The sequence below is a fragment of the Tamandua tetradactyla genome, chromosome 13 (genome assembly GCF_023851605.1).
Source record: "Tamandua tetradactyla isolate mTamTet1 chromosome 13, mTamTet1.pri, whole genome shotgun sequence".
NCBI classification, from domain to species: domain Eukaryota; kingdom Metazoa; phylum Chordata; class Mammalia; order Pilosa; family Myrmecophagidae; genus Tamandua; species Tamandua tetradactyla.
Genome location: NC_135339.1, coordinates 84,942,078 through 84,964,152, shown reverse-complemented (window position 1 = coordinate 84,964,152; position 22,075 = coordinate 84,942,078). Strand labels below are relative to the sequence as shown.

General features: G+C 47.6%; 1 protein-coding gene and 1 long non-coding RNA gene across 8 annotated transcripts in view; one reads left to right on the top strand and one right to left on the bottom strand.

Moving 5' to 3' along the window:
* PLEKHA1 (pleckstrin homology domain containing A1) overlaps window positions 1–2,389 on the bottom strand; it is a 106,509-nt gene extending 104,120 nt beyond the window's left edge. For 5 of the 7 annotated variants that reach the window (XM_077126297.1, XM_077126298.1, XM_077126292.1 and 2 more), the window contains exon 1: window positions 2,301–2,389. The gene's annotated coding sequence lies outside the window, so the exon portion shown is untranslated. Of the gene's footprint in view, window positions 1–1,728; window positions 2,082–2,300 lie in introns of those variants that run through there. The other 2 variants (XM_077126294.1, XM_077126295.1) reach the window with 2 other exon arrangements.
* A 10,003-nt stretch (window positions 2,390–12,392) lies between these two features.
* LOC143653274 (uncharacterized) lies at window positions 12,393–21,045 on the top strand. Its single transcript, XR_013161216.1, has 3 exons — window positions 12,393–12,406; window positions 20,337–20,452; window positions 21,031–21,045. It is a non-coding gene; the product is annotated as an uncharacterized LOC143653274 (long non-coding RNA).
* Window positions 21,046–22,075: the final 1,030 nt, after the last annotated feature.

Below are 22,075 nucleotides of genomic sequence, written 5' to 3'. Positions count from 1 at the left end.
AAATGTCTTCAGAGAAAAAGTCCCTCAAAAATTTCAACCTTTCCCAAGTATTTTCCTGAGAGTCTTCAAAACCATCTCATGTTAACAACACTTTTGAGTATTATCCACCATGACTTTAAAAAAAAATAATTCAATGCTATTCTTAATGTCCTTAAACACTTCTAAAAAGGTCCTTCCGGATTATGAACTCATGGGAGTTTCCTAACAATTGTATACTCATCCTGTTTTACTGTCTCTCCTGGTCTATAACAAACTCAAATTTACACATCACCTCTCTTTTCTATTTTGCTACACTGCTAAAACTGGAAAGAGAAAGATACAAAACCGCTCCACCCACCTCTCTCCAAAGCAACACTAATTAACAAGATAAAATGAAATATGAAGCAGTTTCAATATACATAAATTACATCTTAATGTCACAAGTTATCCCATGCTTACACCAAAAGACAAATTCACAACATACTTTGATACAGGTATACCTTGAGCAGAAGCCTACCAATTGGATATAATGCAGGGTTTTATAGCACCATAAAATAGATTAACTATTAATTCATATCTTCTAAACTTACATACTTTTAAAAAAAAATTTGTATTCTAAAATGTAATTTCCCTTGGGAATATTTGGCCCAGATGCAGAATATTTAAATAAACTCTATCTGTGAAAATATCTTTTTGCCACAAGTGTGTCAATATGAAAATTATTATAAAAACTTCAGAGTATGAAAAATAATAGGCATTTTGGTGAGAAGAAACCTTACAATTTTGGAAATAACAACGGTTCTTCAATTTCTTCAGTGTAAAGAAAATATATCGTTTTACAAAACAATTTTTTAAAAGTTTTTCTCTGGGGAATGCGAGGGTAGTTCACTGGTAGAATTCTCACCTGCCATACAGGAGACCTGGGTTCAATTCCTGGCCCACGCACTTCCCAAACAAACAAAACTCACATGGAAAAAGAATGAAATGAGACCCCCCCCAACACAGAGCATGCCAAAAAATACATATATAAAGTTTTTATCTGAATCATATCATGCTTATCCAAAGTCTGGCATATTCTTTCAAAGGCATTACACTAACTTAGAATGTACTCTTTTTTTTTTTCTATCCATCCCCCCCCCAAGGGGAAATAAAGCAGATTGATGAGCAGTTCTAAGATAAAAGATAATGATATAAACCTCACAGTATGCTATATGTTCCAGTCATTAAACACACAGGATACACAACTTTCTAGTTAGAAAACTAATTCAAGGGCATTGCATGGTGTCAGCAAAGAAAAATCTTATATGTTAAAAAAAAAAAAAAAAAAGACAACCAGCAATGGTAAAGAGAGCAAGTTTCACAGGACAGGAAGGCAAAAAAGACGAGAGAAGGGGCAGAAATTACATGGATATTTTCTCCTTAAATCTCTTCTCGAACCTGCCCCCAAAGAGAACAATCTCGTTTCATCATTTATATGCACGGGTCCCCGGCAAAGGCTCTGCTCTGGGACGCAACATAACTAGAGCTCTACCAAAGGCAATAAACAGGATAAATAACAAGACTGCGCTCCTTGTGACAACTCTTTCCCTTCTGATAATCCATCCAAGAAAGTCCACCGAAAAGCGTCTGAAGGAAAAAAAAAAAGAAAAGAAAACACCAGAAAGCACTCCGGACCGGCCCATGGCGGTGCGGTCCAAAGGACCCAGCTGGCCTGGAAGACCCAGGTTCCGGTCGCCTGCCCGGTCCTACCTGCGTGACCCTGGCCAAGTCACTTTCAGCTCTCTCGTTCCTCACCTGCACCATTAAGACGCGAGGGTAAGTCACCAACACGGCACGCCTATGAGTCAGGGCGGAATCGACTTCTGACTCGGTCGAGCCCCAAAGTGAAAGCGCACTGGAGTCTGAGAAAGGGATGCCCAGGGCGGCTCGGCCCCGGGGGCACGATCTGGGACGTCGCCGGGAATCCCCGGACAGCTGGCCGCAGCAGGACGTCCAGCGCCTTATTTCTTGGGGGGAGGGACGAGGACACCACGGTGCTTCCCAGCAGCGCCACAAGAGTAGTTCCACGGCCCCCACGGCCGCCACCGACCTCCCCACCCTCCGGCGCCGGACGCCGCGGAGGACTGAGGTCAGAAAAACAATAAAAAGGATCCGCGGGAAGAGGACGCGGCCCCCTCCCGCCCGCCCGAGGTCGCGCGCGCAGGTGAGCCGCCGGCCCGGGGGCCTCGCCAGGTGCAGCCGCGGAGCGAAGGTGCGGGATCAGGGGCTGCTGCCGCGAAGCCGGGGCCCCGCACCCGCCCGCCGCCCGGCCCCGCACTCACCAGCGCCCGCCGGCCCCTCGGCGGACGCGCGGACGCCTCTCCGCTCGCCTCAGCCGGCGCGACACTCCCGGAGCCCGGCAGCCGCCGCCTCGCGCCGGGCCGGACCCCGCCGCCCCCGTGCGCCCGCGCTCCTCGAGCAAAACTTTCTCGCGGCTGTCGGTCCGCAGCACCCGCGCCGCGGCGGCCCGGGGTCCCGCGAACACAGAGCTGGCCGGAGCGGCGCCCACGACGGCCGCCCGCGCACTGCGCACGCGTGCCCGCGCCGCCTCGGCCCCGCAGACGGAGGCTGAGATTCCGGAGCGGGCACTCCCAACTACAGGTCCCGGCAGGCCCCGCGCGGCGCCGGCGGCGTGGCGGGCCGGGCGCCCGGCGTCTTCCTGGTTCCAGGGGCGGTGGCCTTCGCCGCGTCGGGGAGGGCCGCGCGTGGCGGTGCGGGGCTCCTGCGCTGCGGTGCACCCTGGGATTCGTAGTTTCCGAGGACCACAGGGCTTGGCTCCTGAATGGAACGCAGGATCTCTGATGTCATCTCTTATTGCTGCGAGGCACTAGGCCCTTTAAAAATAGATTTCATTCGTTTACAGATCATTTCTTTGCAAGCTGCCCCATAATTGACCCAGGAAGCAAAAGTCTGCAGGCTGCGCTTTACAGCTCTACATGCCAATTCTTCCCTCCTGACCCTTTTTCCCCTAGGACTGTAGCTCCACCTCCAATTAACAAGGATGTTAGTAATGCAAGAGGCTAAGAGAAACTTAAGAGGATTGGTCCAGACTCTCAGTAAGGATGAAGCATAAATATGTTTTCTCATAAATATTTACTTGTAAATATTTAACATGTTTGCTGAGCACCTACTATGTGCCAAGTACCGTGAAAGGCACTAGGCATGCATCAGAGAAGAAGACAGGCAATCCCTACCCTCAGATTCTGCAGTTGCTAAGGGGAGAAAGACCACAAATAAGTAAGATAATTAGAGATTTTAGTGCAATGGAGAAACTGAGCCAGTTAAAGAGAATAGCAAGGGAGGCCTCTCTATTGAAAGGGTAGTCAGGAAAGACTTTCTGAAAAGGGGATATTTGAGCTGATACTTGAAGAATGAAGATTATTCAGACATGCAGACAGCTGAGAAAGAATTATATGCCACACCTTTTCACAGTGCAGGGCACACATTAGGCTCTCAATAAATATTTGTTCCTTTTGTGTTCTTCCCCTCCCCAGCAGCCTTAGATAACAGCCTTTCCCCTTCAAAACCCTGATCAACACCTTTCAGAACACCTTTCCTATGTGGAGATGTGCAGGCGACACGTCAATGTCCTGAGGTAGGTCAAGCTAGATAGCTGCTAGGACAGAAAACAAGGTAAATGCTGATGTGCCTGGTGACATTGTTAGAATTTTGGCCACTTAACCCTTCTTTATTTTTGAGCAGGATCGGAAGTCTGGACACATCCTGGCTCCTGCCTTGTCTCTGGACCTGGTGTTTATGAGGCATAAAATCAGATTTTGAGTTAACCTCTGTTAAGAGCCAAAAGAAAGCTTAGATATTATCTCATCTGGATCCATACCCAGAAAATCAGCCCTAGACTTACCTGTGAAGACTTACCTATCTGACCTTAGGCAGAGGATGACACTTTACCCTTCTGAATCCCAGTGACCTAACTGTAAAGAGGTATAATCCACCCTGCCCATCTTACGGAATGGTCTGGGAGTCCAGTTGGCTGGTGGAAGTGAAAACACCTGGCAAACTGCATGGAATGCCCCCCCATCCTGCCTCTTTCAGGTTGTTCATCTTCAATTACCTTTCATTTCCAAGTTGGTCATTCAATGATCTTTTAAGAAACCTCAGCTATGCAGCTGGATTGACACCTGTTGCATCTCTGGGCCTTATTTCCTCCTCTGTATAACAGGGGAAAGGACTAGGCCTCAGTCACAGTTCAGGAACTGGCCAGAGCAGACTGTTCCTTTGGTCCACACAGTGTTTTTTGGTCTTAATTGAATGTGTAGGTAACATTTAAAAATAAGGAGATTCACATAAAAATCAAATGTCACCTGCCTGACTTCTCTAATCATTTAAAACTTGCCTTTGCTGGCTAAAGGGTCTCCAAAGGGGTCCCCAGCTTTTCAGTTCCAGGATTTTAGAAGGCCATTCACTCTCTCCAGGAAGTATCCAGAGGACTCTTTCTCCTAGTTGTCATTACCAATTGGCATCTCTAACTGAGTTCTTTACAGATACCTCTTTTCTCTTTTTGCATAATAAACCCAAGAGATTATTAGCATTGGGAACGATATTTACACTCAATGAGGGCAGCCAGGGAAATGACTCAATTTGCCCAAAGTCACAGCAAGAAAATCCCAGGACCACACTGAGGTTGCAGTTTAACCAGAACCTGATTACACCCTTCTCTATCAGAGGCTCTGAATCAGTCAATAAATGGGACAAAATGAAACGAAACCAAACACCTCTCCGCTTTTCTTCAGCCTTTTTTTTATTTTTGGTGGGTGGAGAGGTTTATTATATAACAGTGCTTTTAGTGTTGTTTTAAAAAAAAAAAGTATGTGGAATATTCCCCTGTTGAAATTACATTCTGGGAACAAACCGAAAACATTCAGGACCCACAGACAGCAGCAAGAATGCTGGAATATTCCATCAGTATTTGTCAGTTGATGAAAAAGAAGAATCCAAAGTTTGGGGATTTTCCTTTAAATTATCACTGTCATCATCATCATCAGGCCTTGCATGTATAAAGTTCTTTGATGTTTTGTTGAAAAATATTTATTATGCTTATATGCTGGGCTTGGGGCCTGTATGTGGATTCAGCCCCTTTGACAACCAAATAAGATGCACTTCAGAGTCACACAGAAAGTTACTGAGTACTTGTCCCCTCTAATATTTAACCTCCCCTACCCTCATGGACACTTCATATCGCCCTTCCCTACTTTACTTTTTATCTCCTTTATGATTGTCACATTCCCACATATTATATTTATTTATTTGTCTTCTTCATTTTCTGCATGTCCCACTAGAATGTAACCTGCGTGTGGACAGATATTTTGTCTGTTCTGTTCGGCATGGCATCCCCAGTGCCTAGGACGGAAATGTCTGCTACCAGTGAATGCCACAGGCCCTGTTTATGAACTGAGTCAGAATCAGAACTCAAAAGAGAGAGCCACAAGTTAGAGATCCCTGTCCTAACTAGAATTCAGAACCAAGATAGCAAAATGTAAACCTGCACCCCAAACTCTCTGAACCCAGCTTTGGTCCTCCTTTTGTGTCTCCTCCAGAAACTGGGCCGTGGAGTTAAAAATAGCTCTTCCCTATTTTTCGGTGTCAGAATGAAACCCGAACCCGGGGAGCAGGTGGGGTTGCCCAGGTGGGTGGTTGCAGACCCTCCCGGCCCTCCGCAGGCCCTGCCATCCACCATGAGTTAGGAGGGATGATTCTCAATAATTATCCTGGGTGGGGCAGGATGAAGTGGCCTGCCCAGATTACAAGTCAGGAGACTGAATTCTCCTTCTGGAACTAATTCCTACTTCCAGGGTGGGGTGCAAAATCTGCTTTCAGGAAGGAGACGTGAGGAACTGTCCACATTTCATGCTTACTGAGAGGTGAGGTCAGAAATTCCAGTCAGGTTGGAGACCAGCCCAAATTCCAGGTGCACAAAGGAAAAACAAAACAAAACAAGTTGGGAATCAGGGGGAGTTGAATGCCTCCAAGACCTTCGGGGAGCAGATTTAGGTCATTCCTGCCTTAGCATCTGTTAGGTGGCAAAGAAGGGAGCCCGCCCCTCAGGGTCTGAATTCAACTCTCTTCAAAATCGCCTCATGCTGTGGGAGCCCCCAGAACCCCTGTGATCTCTGGGGTCCAGTGAGCCCCAGCCACATCAGACACCCTGGTCAGGTCATGCTTTGATTATCCTGAACGTGGCAGGTGTGGGACACATGTCAGTCCTAATATTGCAGTACAACAGAATGTTTCTGTCATCCAAAACTGAGGACTCTTGCTCCAGTGTGGCATGAAAACTTGAAAAGCAAGATTTTCTGAAGCCATGGTGCTTGTCTGGAACCAAAGCTGGGTTGCTAAATGCCACGTTCAAGTGGGAAACATTCCAGAAGGTGGCTCTTTCTGGACGAAGTTGGAAGAGTATCTGGGGAGGGGAGGCAGAATCCATCCCGTGCTTCACAGTTTCTTCAGCCTTGTGGAAAATCCTCCTCAGTAACTGCTACTCACCTGTTTTTCACATCCATTTCTAGCCCAGCTTCTCTTTATTTCAGAGCCACTGAGTTTCTCTTACCCATTTGCTGAAAGAGTTGATGTACGTTCAACAACAAAAACTAATACCTCTAGTTTTGGGGAGAGCTCACCACACTCTGACCCGTCAGAGGAAGAGAAGCAGAAGTCACAGCTTCTACCATCAGGCCCTGGGGGGGTCACGGGCCCCACCCCAGGAGAGGGAGGCTGAGGTGCCCAGGCTGCCGAGTCCACCTGCCACTGACTAGCTGGGTGGCCTCGGCCATGTTGCCTTATTTCTCTGAGCCTCAAAATGGGATGTCAAGTCTGTAAAATGGGGATGGTAAGAGTTCTTACAGCCTCATTATGAGTTGTCTTTGTTTCCTAGGGTTACCATAATAATTGCCACAAACTTAGTGGCTTAAACAACAGAGATGTTTTCTCTCACAATTCTGGAGGCTGAAAGTCTCCCCCCAGCAGCTCTCAGAAAGAATCCTCTTCCATCTTCCAGCTTCTGGTGGTGGCTGGCAATCTTGTTTCATGGCTTATAGCTGCAGTTTTCCAGCCTCAACTTCTCTCTCCACGTGGCCTGCTCCCCTGGGTGCCTCTGTCTCTGGGTCTTTTCTTATAAAGACACCATTCATATTGGATTAAGGGCTCATCCTTCCCCAGTATGACCCCATCTCAACTAATTACATCTGCAATGACCCTATTTTCAAATAAGGTCACATCCTGAGGCACTACGGGTTAAGATATCAACATATCTTTTGGGGGGACACGATTCAACCCATAACATGAGTGATAAATGAAATAACACAGGTAGCGCTCTTTAGCCCAGTGCTTGTCACCTACCAAGGGCTCTCTACATGCTGTGACTGTATTATTTAGTTTAGCCCCCCATTCCTGCGCCCACCTGGCCAAGCAGATGACACTTCCAGAGTGTCTCCTGGGAATGAAGAGGGTCTAGAATTACTTGGACTGATGTAGACCCCAACATATCTGAGGAATTCTCATCATGCTCAAGGATCTTGGAGGGTTTGGGGGTAGCTGGAACTCAGAAGCATGGCGATATGGTGCTGGGGGTGTGGGGTAGATGGAGACCGACTTGGAAGGGTACAGATGGCCAGTCTAAACGGGGGTGGGATTTCGTTTCCCAAGTTCTCCCCACCTTCTATCCACTGGCCAAAAATAAAAATAAAGAAACTTAGTCGGATAGACTTGAGCAGGACTGTGATGGCTTCTTCATCATTTTCAGTCAAAACCGGTTCCTGCAGACACACTGCACATTCCACCACGGCCCACAGGTTACCCTCCCCCCTCCTCCCTGCCCTCCTCCCCCCTCCTCCCCCCCCCACCCAGACTCAGAGCTGGGGCAATTCTAAAAATAGAGTGCCTCAACTGATCCCCTCGCATGTAAATACATCTTTGTTCCCGGCTGGCATTTAATAACTGTACTTCATGGGGAAACAAAAGTTGTAATCAGAGCCCAACAATGGAAGCTGCAGTCAGCTCTGAACAATGCTCTGAATTCCCCTGGAGACCCCCCACCCCCAGCCGCAGCTGTGAGAACCAGAAGTCTCAAGCACGAATTCCATTCACAATTATTCGCCCAGTCCCGATGTGGTTTATTTAAACCACGGCTGGCCGGACTCCCCAGGGGGGCTTTCGAGGGGCTGAGAAGGGGTGCCAAGCTGGGCTCCCGCCAGGAGCCGCCCGAGCTGCAGGTGCGTGCGGGGCTGACCCGCAGAAGCCAGCAGAGTGCTGTGGCCACAGAGCCCGGTGGCCCGAGGCCGGACACCCAGCAGGCTTCCCTGCGCCAGCACTGCATGCAAGACTTCCTTCAGATAAAAGCGGTTTGCACTGGTTTCCTGATTCCACTCTGCAGGCTGCATATTCCAGGATAAACCCAGTAGGCTCCCTTGCACGAAGGCCCAGAGCCCCCGAGAGGGGAGGTGTTGGAAAGGGACTATCCGGGCTCTGGGTCTCTGCTGCACGATAGAATCACTGCAAGTCTTTAAAACAAAATTCTTAAGATAAAGCCCCACCCGGACTAGTTAAATCAGATACTCTGGCCATGAGGAACTGGCATTGGTATTAATTTTTCTTCCTTTTGTTTTGTTTTGAGGCATAACATACAGTAAAGTCTGCAATTCTTAAGTGTAAAGCTCAGTGAACTGTAACCACCTCCCAGACTCGGATAACAGCTGCAACAAAATCAAACTTGGAGCTCCCCATTCCTGATCCAGGTTTTCCCATCACACCCCAAAAACCTTCCTATGCCTCTTGCCAGTCAGAGGTAAACATTACTCTGATCTCTGTCACCATAGCCGAGTTGCCTGTTCTGAAACTTCAGATCATTGTAACTACACAGTCTGCACTCTTTGGGGTCTGACTTCTTTAGCTTGACATTATGTCTGTCGGATTTATCCATGTCATTGTGTATTGTAATCATTTGTTTTTTTTTTAATTGCTGTGTAATATTCCGGTTTATAAATAAAACATAATTTATCTGTTCTCCTGTTGCTGAACATTGGGTTTCCAGATTTGGGCTATTATGAATAAAACTGCTCTGGATATTTTTATGCAAGTCTTCTGATGGACATTTGTCCTCATTTCTCTTGGACATACACCTAGGAGTAGAAGTGCTGGGTCAAATTGCCAGTGAGCATCTGACTTTGTAAGTAACAGAAAACTCTTTTACAAAGTGGTTGCACCAGGCACTCCCACCAGCAGCGTATGACTGGAAATTTACTCTACATTCTTACCAGCTCCTGATAACCTCTTTACTTTTAGCCATTCTGGTGGATGTGTATTTTTAAAGACTTTTTTTTGTTTGTTTGGAATAATTTCAAACTTAGAGGACAGCTGCAAAAATAATATAATATAAGCCCTGCTTATATCCCTATCTCCCCAGATGCTCAGATCCAAAATGTGAAAGTTTTGCCACATTTGTCATATCATTCTATCTATCCATCAATCTATCAATCCATCCACTCAGCTATCCTTCTATCCAGACATCTATTAGGATATCTCTGTCTATCTATCTATTTATCAAAATATTTTCTGAACATTTGAGTGTAGGTTGTATACATTCTGCTCCTTTTAAAAGCTGCCACGTACATTTCTTAACAACAAAGATATTCACTTACATACCCACCTTAAGGTGGCATCAGTATTTTTAAAAGACCTTAGGGTAATTCTAAAGTGCAGTCAGGGCTGAGACCCCAGGATCTTATTTGCCTCAGTTTATAGATAAGGAAGCCGAGGATAGAGGTAGGAGACAAAATCAAACTTGGGGCTCCCCATTCCTGATTCAGTTTTTTTCATCACACCTTTTACTGGATGCCTGGTACTTAGGCCATGACTAGGTAGGACTCCAGCATCTCAGCGTCATGGGCAGAGAGCACAAAGAACTGGCCAATCCACCCAGGTGGCTCCAAAGGAGAGCACATGGGTGTTCTAAAGCACAATGGCCCAATGGTAGAGAAAGCTCCAAGCTATTGCTAGAACCTGGACAAGTCATGAAGGTAGCATCAGAGTCAAGCCCCTCAGGTATTTTCCATCTCAGTTCCACCACCTTCCAGGTACCCAAGCTGAAGCCTGCTCATCACCTTTCCCCCTTTGCTCTCTTCTGTTGCTATATCCAGTGATAAGCCAAGTCCTGCCAAACTACACTCCAAAACATCTTTTAAATGCGCTGATCCTCTCTGTGCCACTAGCCCTACCTGGGTCCAGGCTGTACCATCTGTGCCTGGACTCCTAAACCAGCCTCCTTCCAAAGCAGTCAGTCTCACACACAAGCCTGATGGATAACCTGCCCTCCTGAAAAGCCTTCCATGGCTCCCGATTACCTTGGGCTAAAATCCAAATCCCTTAGCACAACTATGTCCCGGCCTCCAGTCCTCACACACTTTGCTTTATAATTAATATGCAGTAAACTGCACATATTTAAACAGTTAAATTTGGTAAGTTTTGACCTATAAATACACCCATAAGAATATCACTACAAGATAATGAACATAGCCTTCAGGCCCAAAACTTTTTTATTTTTTCATCTCACGCCCCATTATAATCCTTTCTTCCTGCCTCTGCAACCCCAGCTTTAACCATCAGTCTACTTTCTGTTTCTATAGATCAGTTTGCATTTCTAGAATTTTATGTAAATGGGATCACACAGCATGTGCTCTCTTTTTTGTTTGTAATTGTTTTAAGATCCATACATGTTGTACTGTGGCAGCAGTTCCTCATATGGACGTACCGTGGTTGGCTTATTCACCTGTTGACAGAAATTTTTCCCCCTCCTGTGTCTTTTCTCATGTTGCTTTCTCCTCCCGGAATGGCCTTCCCCCTCAGCCTCATCACCCCCCCCCCACACACACACACCCTGCCCCACCCTAATAAATCTGCCATAACTGGGAGGTGAGCATTAAGGCCCTGATTACAATGCTTCAACTCAGAGGACCCTCTCTCCTCTGCAATCACACTGCTGCTATTTTAAAGTTCCAGGAGTGTCTCCCCCAGGGGACCATGATGTCCACAAGGGCAGGAAACATGTCTTAATTACCTCTGCAGCCTCATCTCCCAGCTCAGTGCCCAGAATATATGAACGGTCTTTTGGGCCTGCCATGGAGGGTGGGTGTTCCAGGGGCAGACTCAGCTTTGGGAAGAAAGCTGGCAAATGGTAGGGAGGCTCCAGGCCTGGAAAGGGGTGAACCTCTCAGGAAGTCCAAGGGGACCGACTGGCACCTTTAGATGGGGCTGGCCTGAGTATGGGTGTGCAATTGCCCGGGGCACACTCCGGGTAGCAACTCCAGGTGACTTAATTCCACACCCCACCCCTGCGGGCTCAGCACCAGATGCTGGGCACCCCCTGCTTCTGTGGAGATGGACTCAGCAGCCAGAGAGAATGGAGGCCCATCAACACGGGCAGCCACAGTCCTGGGGGCTACCAAGTCCTGGCATAACCCTGAACTCAGTCTTGACTCTACCTTGTGGCCCTGGTCCCCTGGTGGGGCATTTGGAGCTGCCCAGGAAGCTGGCCAGAGTAGACCAGCAGGCTGCACTGTATTTCCTACTGCAGGATTCCTTTCCCCTGACTTCTCTCTGATACTTGACTTAAATCCATTGAGTAAGCCCGTCAATGTGTTTCTCAGCCCAATAGGTCTACAGCAACCCAACAGCGCTATTCAGAAAGCCCAGAGCTCTGGATCTACAGCTCTTTGCCAATTCCTCTTTTTGTCATAAAGATACGATCAGCATTGGTTAAGGAAACTGCTTTAAAAATATGAAAATGGCCAACGATTTACAAAGACTTGATGATCCTATCTCTGTGATCTAAACCGCCTGCTGCAAAGGGATGCTGTTGGTGCCAGAAAGACCTGGGTTCAAGTCTACCCCTGATTGCTGTGTAACTTTGTGCCATTCCCTCAACTGCTCTGAGCCTTGGTTTCAACACTGGCCAACTGATCCCTCTTGCTGCAGAGAAGATGTGAGAATTAGACATATGGAAGCTATGTCTACCATAGGAAGGGTGCTTAGCATACAGTAGGAATTCAGTGACGACTGTTATGATGGTGTCCACTGGGCCACTAAGGGAGGCATATCCCCCACCAGCGCAACCACCACGACACCCCGATCCTGGGTTCATCGTCTTCACTTCCTGACAAGAAACAGCTTTTCTCTGGATGCCCTCCTGGTTATCCTGAAATGCCCTCCCCCGCTTCATTCCAGTGTCCACATGCCACCCACCAGACTGTTTGTTTTGGAGGCAGGAGGCCAGTCAGGGAGTGGCAGGCCTGCTCATGCGGTTCCTTGACACAGAAGTTGCTCCCTGAGTCATTGCTGGGAGAAGCCAATGCACCCAAGCGCCTACCCAGGCATGTTAGAGGTAGGACTTTCTGTGAGCAGGGCTGCTGGGAGCGAGGGTGTAGGTGGGGGGAGGGGGTGGGAAGCAGAGTGATGGGGACAGAGGGTCATGTAGGCCAGGCAAACAGTGTGGGCTTTGTCCTGGGGAAATGGGGTGGGATCACTGAAAGGTTTTAGGTAGAGAAAGGGGCACAATCAAAATTTGCGAGTTAGAAGTTTTTCTGAACTCTTTAGGAGCATTTCTGGAAGGTAGAGCCCCACCTATGTCCCAGCTTCATTTCCTGCCTTTGTTCAACACAGGTGTTCTGGTCTAGCCAATCCCTTAAACAGACTTTCTGCACGTCTGCCCCATCAGAGAGCTGTCACCCCACTCTCCATCTAGCAACAGCCACCCGTCCTGCGAGGCCCAACATGGCTCTGCCTCCTCCAGAAATCCCTTCCTTGTCCCCAGCATAATTCATAGCTCCCTCCCCAGAACCCAGAATTCCCCACACATCCAGTGGCCAGAGTCATTCAGAACTTGCTGCCCTGCGTGGCTAATTCTTCCTTTTTTTTTTTTTTTTTTTTCCTCATGGGCAAGCACCGGGAATCAAACCAGGGTCTCCAGCATGGCAGGCGAGAATTCTGCCTGCGGACCCACTGAGGCGCACCCTGCATGGCTAATTCTTGGAGCATAAAATACTGTGGTGGTGGTGGTGGTGGGGGGAACAGTTTTGCTACCAGAAGGCCTGAGTTCATGTTCAAATTTTGTCATTCATAACTGTGTGGTCCTCAGAGCCTCGTTTAACCTCTCTGAAACATTTTGCTCATTTGCACAATCAGGCATTATAACACATCCACCAGGGTTGTGCTATTAAGGGAATGTAAAAGCACACAGCAAATAATGACATTAGGTAAAAATTGGAAACGGCTTGGGCTGCAAAGCCGGGAAGACCTGGGATGGAACCTTGGCATTGTCTCCTACTGATTGACCACCTCTAGACAGGTCACCCAGTCACTCTGCACCTGTCTCCTGGATAAACAAGAAGGTAAAGAATGTTAAGAAGTTAGCTCAGTGACAGGTACATAGTAGCCCAGCAATGAATGTTAGCGCCCTTCCCTCCTCACTACCAAAAATTAGTGCTTTGGATTGAAGTATATATATTTGTTGGTTGCCTTTCAAATTTAATTACTGTCCGACCAAATAAAAGGATGGATGGATGGAGAGATGAATGGGTGAATGGATGGACAAATGAAAATTCAACTGAATAAATAAATCAATGAGTATGTGGTAGTTAGATTCAGTTGTCAACTTGGCCAGGTGAAGGCACCTAGTTCTGTTGTTGTGGACATGAGCCAATGGTACGTGAACCTCATCTATTGGCTGATTACATCTGCAGTCGGCTAGGAGGCGTGCCTGCTGCAATGAATGATGTTTGACTTAACTGGCTGGTGCTTAAACAAGAGAGCACAACATAGCACAGCCCAAGCAGCTCAGCATACCTCATCTCAGAGCTCGTAGCTCAGCCCAGGCCTTTGGCGATGCAGAAAGAAATCACCCCAGGGAAAGTTGTTGGAACCAAGAGGCCTGGAGAGAAGGCCAGCAGAGATCACCCTGTGCCTTCCCATGCAAGAAAGAACCTCAGTTGAAAGTTAGCTGCCTTCCCTCTGAAGAACTAAAGAAATAAATCCCCTTTTATTAAAAGCCAATCCATCTCTGGTGTGTTGCATTCAGCAGCTAGGAAACTAGAACAGAGTAGATGACCAAACTGATAGCAGAGTAAATATCAAGGAATAAATGAATGCCTGCATGAATATGCAATGAATGAGGTAGTAACTCACTAGCTGAGTGACAGGATAGATATAACAGAATATGACTGCTCTTCCTTGGCCCAAAGGCTCACCCCCTAGCTCTCAGGTCTTCCAAGAATGAATAAAGCACTGATAAGTTCAAGACCCTCCCTTAGTGACAAGCAGATGCTTCTCCCAGGTAACTGGGGTAACAGTTACATTTGGCTCCTTTGAAAGTGCATCCCAGCCCTATCTGGGCTATAAAGGTGTATATTATGGGACTGGTGAACCAGAGAAGGGGCCGAGTTGGAGCTGTCAGTGGAGAAGTTCAGCCCAGTGCTTTCCCAGGCAGTCACTGACCTCCTCATGGGGAATGGAGGCTTCATTTGCCTCATTAGAGAAGAAGCAACTGTTATCTGCAAGCTAGGAAAGCAGGTTAGAATTCCAGGAAGAGGCAACCTGGAGGCACCTGGGGCACAGCAGCCATCCTGCCAACTGTGAATCTGTAGGTCAGCAACATTGTCCTGCGGCAGCACATCTCAGCCTCGAGGGGCAGGAAGATTCTAGAAGTGGATAAGCAGGACAGCCACACAATAGTGTGAAGTCATGTGACAGCGTGACAATCCACTGAACAATGTGATAGTAGGAAGATAACATGACAGTGTGAGATCACCCTGTGGTGCCTGAAACCACATTGGAAACCAGTGACAGCATGAACATTCCCACAGAGCACACCCACAGAGCACACTCACAGAGCACACCCACAGAGCACACTCACAGAGCACACTCACAGCGCCCTGGGGCTTGCAGGTGCAGTCCTGAGTCTGGAAATTCAAGAAACCTGGTTTTGAATTCAAGCTCTGCCAAATAACAGGCATGGCACAGTTCGCCTTTCTTAACTCTAGTTTCCTCACCAGTGACACAGGCATGGTTATAGAAAACTTTTGGTTGCGATTTATACATATATATATTTGTCCATTTGTAGATTTTAGTATGTGAATACTCAAACCAGGAGCATACAGAAAAGTTGATGAGACCAAAAATGTCCATTTAACCACGGCCCCCTCCTCTCCAGGAGAGGTGGGTGCTCCACCCCTCACTCCCGTGGGCCCCGCCAGCCTTCCAGGAGAGCCCTCATTGTACCCACTGCAGATGTCCAGCATCCAGGAATGGGCCCAGAACTCCTGCCACAGTCCAATGCAACCGTCCCAGCATTGGCTTCTTAGCCAATGGAGGACGCAGGTGTGCCGTCCATGGCCAAGCTCAGAGGATTCTCAGGTGTCCCATCTGCCCTTGACCTCAGGCTCCCTGACATGTCCCGCGGCAGGGCAGGGGTTCCCATGGGCACTCTGACTTGTGCAACTGCCTGCCATAGGTGCAGGGCAGTGGATTGCTGAGCTTCCCTCCCTCTTCCTGTGGCCTCTCCCCTTTCCCTCTCCCCTTGCTCCTTAGTCTCTTACTCCTTCCCTCCCTCCCCCTCCCAGGACCTGCCTCCCAGTCAGGGCTCCACCTGGGGTTTGGTGGAGAGAGGAGAGACACCCACAGAGATCTGCTCCTAGGGCTGGGCACGGAAACCTTTCCCACGAGGGAGGTGAACCTGCTGTAAGTCCATCTCCTGGACATTATTATGCAAAATGAGTGGGAGCCTCCTTCCCAGCCTTCAGTTACATGACAAAGGTCCCCACTGAGACCCCGAGCTCAATCCACACTTCGGACGCTCACTTTTATTCTACAAATATTTAAGGAGTGCCTGCTCCAGCCCAAGCACTAGTTACTTGGGATTTATCTGGGGGGGGGTGGGGGGGGGAAACACAAAGATTCCTTTATGCGCTACCCGGGTGGGAAGGAGGGAATGGGATGGGAGGGGGAGGCAATAAACAATAGACATCGTCAATAAGTAAATTGCATAGTAAATTGAAGGTGATGGGTGCTGTGAAAAAAAGAGCAAATTGGAGCCTGGTAAGGGGGTTGGGGAAGGTAGGAGTGTGAGGGGTGACCTGGTGGAGCTGGTGGTATCTGTGCACCAATTGGGGGTGAGGACATGAATGCTACAGATATTCAAAGGGCGGGCTAGGGGGGTAGGGAGGCATCCCAAGAAGGGTCTTTAGTGAAAAGAGCATTCCCCATAAGGAATTTTTAATTTTACACAATAAAAAGACAGTACCTGGACTTACCCTTTGAAAAGGATTAAAGCCAGAAAGAATGATTAGCATCAAATAAGAAAAAGACAATATGGCAGTTAATAAATGTTTAACTACCTAGCCACACATAATGTAATATTTTGTCAACTTCCTTAATTGCTGAATTTAGTATTCAAATGTCATTTAAAAGAGTAGAGTTTTTTCACTGCATAAAAACTAGACACAATTGCTAAGAATTCACAGCCAATTTATACATTCACTGTTTTTTGTAGCTAAACGGTTTCAAAAGTGAAATGATAAAACTCCTTTAAAGAGTTAGAACAAAACAAATCAGATTTAAAATGGAATCGTCTGAGTTTTAATATGGTTGATGTGAAAAGGAAAAGAAATTCTGAAAGTAAGATTAGGCCCAATGTTGTCTTTAAATCGTCCCACCTGTAGGAGCCTAATCTTAAGGCTCACTTTTCAGGCCAGCTGCCCAGCAAAATTCCATGTGCACCTACTATGTACAGAACTGAGGTGAGTGGACAGCCACTCAGAGAGAGCACAGAGTCGATTTCCTCATTTTCTTGCATAAAATCCCCATTTCTGAGTGGAATCTGATTTTCCAGGGGCCTTCTCTCATCATTTCTGGGGTGGGTCAGAACAGCGCCAATTCTGAAGATGAGCAGGATGAGACGGGGCTGGGGAGCAGCCTTGCCAGCTCTTCCTGTGGCCCAGCCCAAGGCCATGTACTGGGAGTCACTGGAGCATCATCTGAGAGCATGCCTCCAGGCATTTAGCAAACACCCCCTGTGTGCAGGGCACGGAGCGTGGCACCGTAATCCAAGGAGATATTAAGCCATCTTTGTCCCCGACCTCACTGTGTTTGACTTTGGCTGAGTTCAGAAAAGTTTGGTCTTTTCAAAACAAAGTGCAAACAGTCAAAAAGAAAGGGGGTGGTGTAAAGGCCCTTGGAGCAGACGTAGACAGCATCTGGCCTCCCACCTGTGCAGCCAGTATCATCCAGGGAGCAATTCCTCTGTTCAGAGAACATCTCAGCTCACAGCCGACTGTTCTCTAGACCAGCGGTTCTCAAAGTGTGATCCAGGTACCAGCAGCAGCAGCAGCACCTCGTATTTTGGTTTTCCAAAACTGTTGGAATGCAATATACCAGAAATGGATCAGCTTTTACAAAGGAGATATGTTAGGTAACAAAATCACAGTTCTAAGGCCATACAAATGTTCAAAGTAAGGCATCAACAGGAAGCTACCTTCACTGAAGAAAACCTGATGGCGTCTGGGCTTCCTGTGTCACATGGGAAGGCATGTGACATCTGTGGCCCTTCTCTCTTGGGCTGGTTTAAAAATGGCTCTCTCAGCAACTGTGGATCCTTCTGGCTTCTCCTGGGGTGTTTTCTTTCTCTGAACTAAATGTCTCTGAGCTTTGAGATCACTGTGTCCTCTCATAAAAGACTCCAGGAAAGGATAAAGACCCACCTTGAATTGGGTGGGTCACATCTCCATGGAAACAACCTAATGGAAAGGTGGATCTGCACCCACAAGAATGGATTAAAATAACACAGCTTTTCTGGGGTACATAACAGCTTCAGACCAGCACACCTGGGAACTTGTTAGAAATGCAAATACTCAGACCTCACCCCAATCCTGCTGAGTCAAAATCTCTGGGGTTGGCGACTCGGTGGTCTGTGTTGTCACAAGCCCTCCAAATGGTTCTGACACACTCAGGTCTGAGCTCTGCTGCCCCGTGTAAATCGGTTCCGGCTCTGACGTCATCGTTTCAGTGCACAGAGGGTTCCTTTGACTCTGGGGAGTCCTGTGCCAGGGAATCTTTTCCCAAAGAGCCATAAATAGCCCCTTTAATGGACCTGGCAGGTGGCCTAGCACGCGGGGATGGGTGCTCTGAAGCTGCCGTCCCTGCTCAAATCACAGCTCTGCCATTTGCTAGCTGCACCTCCTCTGGCTGGCCTTTGGGAGTCAGTTCCCTTATCTGTAAAGTTAGGATATAACAATGGAAACTACCCCTTAGGGGTGATAGAGATAATCCCTTTAGCTCTTGGCACTGTGCTGGCCACATAGGAAACAAACTGTGCTAACTCCCAAAACTCATTTTGTAAATTAAGATTTATGCCCACTGGGTTTTTTTATAAGAATGGTCAGTGTGGGCGGGCCACGGTGGCTCAGCAGGCAAGAATGCTTGCCTGCCAAGCCCGAGGACCCAGGTTCGATTCCCGGTGCTTGCCCATGTAAAAAAAAAAAAGAATGGTCAGTGTGTTGAATTCATGGTGCCACCTGAGCCTCAGAGCACCTGTGGCAGCAGAGACTCCTTTCATTTGGGCCAGCATCCCCGCCAGGACAGGCCGAAGGGAAAGGCCCCACACCAGTGTGAGACCCAATCCACTTCCCGTCTCCCTCGAAGCGGGAGTGGTGGCTCCTTCCCGTTCCTGGCTGTTCTGGACAACGGGGCTAGGCCAGCTCAGTCTCCAGGGGGGGAATTGGTGACCTGGGGGTCCCTCTGTTTGTTGGCAGAGACATTCCTTTCCCTTGCAGCAGGGCTGAGGAGATGTGATACCTTCCGGAGGTGTCTTTCTTTTCCCCTCTGTCCACTGGGAAAGTCTCCCGTGGTGGATTCATACGCTGACGCATGAAGCGCACTTTCAGGAGTCTGGTCTTTAACCAACGACTAATCTGCCCGTTAATCCAGAGCTGTATTCTCAAAGTGTGCAGGTCAGTTCCACAAACGTTTACCACCCCATCCGCACGTTTTGGCCTATGGGCAGACATTGAGAGTAAATATTTAGAAAATTTAGAGCATCTTGATATTATTGCAGCATCCAAATGCACGATCAGTGAAGCCGTATTTGTAAGTCACTCATTTTTCATTATATTTTATGTAATGTCCCGTCTGAGATGGATTGGGGGAACACTAATGAAACGGATCCCTCCCACAGATAAGCACCACCTCTGAAGGCCTACGAGGACTCAGAGATCAAGAGCACTTGGGATTTGGAATTCTGAGGACTGGCTGTGGATTTCGGCTTTGAAATTCCAGAATGACTCAGGACATTCCATCCTGAGAAAGCTGTTTAGAAGAAAATGTACAGTGCTGCTAAGATCATTTTGTGAGGTTTTCCTAAGCAACGAGTGACCAGGAGGAACTTTCTAAAGTATCCTTAATACTTGGCAAGAAACACATTAACTAGAGGAGCCAAGCTTGAGAAGAGACAACAGGCAGGATAGCAGAGAGGACAGAAAGATGCTATAAAACAAGGCCACAGAGAGGAGAAAGACCCCCAAGGAGAAGCACCTCTTGCTTCTTCCTCCCTCTCCCACCCATAGTGTCTCCTCCACCCTCCAAGATTAAACTGCAATGTGGCAGGAGAGCCAGGCCACCCTTCTAGGGCCTTCCACTAACCCTCCCTTGGGCCTCCAGGAGAGGTAAAAAAAAAAAAAAAAAGGAAAATCACCTCCTGGGTTTCCTGTGCCTTTTCCACTGGGCTAGCTATAGAGATGTCTGATGACTGTCTTCCAAGCCCCAGACAATGTCCTCCATTCTTAGACCTGATGCGTGAGGTACCAACTGATTAACAAACTTCACCAATATTCACTGAGCGCCATGCATTGCCGTAAGTGCTAAACACACAGGAGTGAATGGGGCAAAGCCCCTGATCTCAGCAGCGAACCCATCAGACACACCTGGCCTATTTGACCTAATGTGGCTCCAGCTATATTGCAGCAAATCCTTCCATTTGTGCCAGACTTTATATTTACAAATTGTCCTGTCTCATTTCCTATGGCTGCTGTAACAAGTTACCACAAACTTGGTGCCTGAAGACAACATTTCTTTTCTTACTGGAGGACAGAAGTCTGAAATCGGTCTCACTGGGTTAAAGTCAAGTTCCTGTAGGACTGGTTCCTTCTGGATGCTCTAGGGGAGAATCCGTTCTTTGCCTCTCCCAGCTCCTAGAGGCTGCCCCAGCGTATCTTGGCTTGTGGTCTCATCCCCTTCCCCATGCTGACCTCCTGCTTTCCTCTTATAAGGACTGTTGTGACTACATTGAACCCACCTGATGATCCAGGAGCCCATTCACACACCAAGATTCTTAATTTATTCACTTCTGCAAAGTCCCTTTTGCCATATATGATGACATTCACAGGTATGGGGGGATCAGGACGTGAATATCTTTGGGGACCATCATTCAGCCCACCATATGTGCCCCCTCATTTAATCTTCACGAATGGCTTTGTGAGGCTGAGAAATGGAGGCTCAGAAAGGATGGGCAATTTGCTAAAAATCATACAGCTGGGAGGTGGGGTGTGGGTGTGGGTAGAATTCAAGTCTGTGAGATTCAAACTAAATCAATCAGATTATATAATAGAGTAAGCACACGGAAAGGTATCTGAAATTTGAAAAATGCCAGCTGCTTTCCCCTCTGTGTCTCCTGCTCCTTTGACAGGCCTGAGCAGGCCTTTGTTCCTGCTTCTTTCTTTCAAGGGTTAAGAGTTGAGTGTTTGCTGGCAGCACAAAGGGGAACACCTGCAGACTGTCCCAGTTCAAGGAGTGACCCACATTAGAAGAAAGGAGATAAGCAGGCCACGGGTGGAGTCCACTTTTCCCTCCCTGCCTCGGGACTTTATGATAGTCCAAGGGTTGCTTGCACAGCACGCTCACAGGTGAATTGGTAAATTATTTTCTCCATTAATACAAGAGTGAAATTTCCTGTTCCTTTCACAGATGCCCACACCCCAGGGAGCTTCAGCCTGGATTCATCAGCCAGGAGAAGGCAGGGAGGGGAAATGGGGACTTCTCTCCTTGGTACTGAACCAGCAGAAAAAAAGACTCTTGAGAAATATTCATTTTAAATGAGGCATTGTCGATTCAATATCTGATCGGTGTTGGATGGGGGCGGTGAGCATCATTTACGTCCTGGTAACTCAAGGGCACAGAACTGAACAGTCCCAACTGCCTGGAATAAAACATGCTCAGGCCCCAGAGAGACACCGAGTGACTCATAGGGTGCTTGTTGGGGAAGCCGAGCGATTGGCTGTGCTGTTCGTTGATGCATAGATTAAGGAGAGTTAATCACTGTGTTTGAAATTCACCGAGCCCTTTCTGGAGAGCCCTGGGCTGACAAATGACAACTCCCGGCTCCCAGCTGCAGTCTCATCCCATCTTGTGTGACACCAGTCTCCCTGCTTATTTTTCATGATGCACCCAAAGGTTCCCTCTGTGTATGGGAGTCTGTTAGCAGACAGAGGCGGTGGATTCTATTGCCCAATGCGCTCAATGACAAATTTCTGAGACACCCGGTTTCAAAGACAGAAAGAGTTTATTACTAGGAACATAGTAAGAAAGCAGATGGCCTAGAGGTCTAAAATCCCCCCCTCTTCCCCCCGCAAACTGCAGTAATTCTGATAGTTTTATTAGAGGAAAAGATGGTTTGGGTTTAGGATGCTGAGGACAGCAGATGATGTAATTGGAGGTGATCTGATTATTGAGCGCACACAGATTGATTACATGCTTATTCAGAAGGTATGTAAGAAAATGGTGGAATGAGGTATGAACGACTCATAGATTAAAGTCTAAGCTATTGTACATGTCAGGCGGGCCCATTTGGATAGATCCAGTCTTGGTTATCAAGACAACTTTGGACTAGGTGTGGGTTAGTTCTGGGCTGACCCATGACCCTTCATTAATGAACATTAGGGGCTGTCTTTATTGGTTACAAGACTCTAAAGTTGAAAAACTGGATAACTGGGTACAAGTGAAGGTTAGTCAC